This window comes from Physeter macrocephalus, chromosome 5 (genome assembly GCF_002837175.3).
Source record: "Physeter macrocephalus isolate SW-GA chromosome 5, ASM283717v5, whole genome shotgun sequence".
Classification (NCBI taxonomy): Eukaryota; Metazoa; Chordata; class Mammalia; order Artiodactyla; family Physeteridae; genus Physeter; species Physeter macrocephalus.
This window is the reverse complement of record NC_041218.1, coordinates 6,588,660-6,589,911: the sequence shown is the minus strand read 5'-3', so window position 1 is coordinate 6,589,911 and position 1,252 is coordinate 6,588,660.

Sequence of the window (1,252 nt, the reverse complement as noted above, 5' to 3'; positions counted from 1 at the left end):
GGGAGGTCCATCCCTTTGAAATGTAACCACCAAGGGAGCTAGCGCCCCATCTCCCTTCTCCCCGGGAGGGTCAAGCCTGACTTTGATGGGCTCCAGTGAGCACACATGGCCTAGTTACACTGACAGCTCCTCTGACGTCCTCCAGTACTTTTCCAGCAGCTCACCCCAGCCCTGAACATCCTTCCTGGTGTTTCAGCGGTGGGTTCGGTCTTAGTTCTGGCCTCTCTCCCCTGTTACCAGAGCCTTGAACAGTCTTCCTGGCCTGGTTGCCTTTGTCTGCTGCAGCTGTTGCTATTGTTGTTGTTTTAGTTTATTTTATTCAGGTAGAGTGGATTTACAATGTTGTGTTAATTTCTGCTGTATAGCAAAGTGATTGAGTTATACACACATACTCATCTTTATCCTGTTTTGTTTTAGTTGTTTTCAGTGGGAGGGTTGGTGTGCATAACATGGGAAACAGGAATCAGTCATGACCTTTTGGCTTTCTCTGCCTGCCCTGCCTCTAGTGCCTCAGACTCAGTGTCCCCAAGCTGAGGCGCTTGTCCTCCCAGAAAACCCCAGTCTCTCACAGCCCCAGCTGCACAAAGGCCACTAGAAAGTGCTGTGACCCCTGACATCCCACAGCTAAGCCCTGGTCCGGGAAGATCCCACGTGCCGCGGAGCAACTAAGCCCGTGCGCCACAACTACTGAGCCTGCGCTCTAGAGCCCGCGAGCCGCAGCTACTGAAGCCCGCCCTCCTAGAGGCCACGCTCCGCAACAAGCCCGCACACCACAATGAACAGTAGCCCCTGCTCTCTGCAACTAGAGAAAGCCCGCGCGCAGCAACGAAGACCCAAGGCGGCCAAAAATAAATAAATAAATAAATGTATAAATAGGCATATTATTTCCTTTATTTCTTTTTTTATACAGCAGGTTCTTATTAGTCATCAGTTTTATACACATCAGTGTATACGTGTCAATCCCAATCGCCCAATTCAGCACACCACCACCACCACCCCCTGCCGCTTTCCCCCTTTGGTGTCCGTACACTTGTTTTCTACACCTTTGTCTCAATTTCTGCCCTGCAAACTGGTTCATCTGTACCATTTTTCTAGGTTCCACATGTATGCATTAATATACGATATTTCTTTTTCTCTTTCTGACTTACTTCCCTCTGTATGACAGTCTCTAGATCCATCCACGTCTCTACAAATGACCCAATTTCGTTCTTTTTAATGGCTGAGTAATATTCCATTGTATATATGTACCACA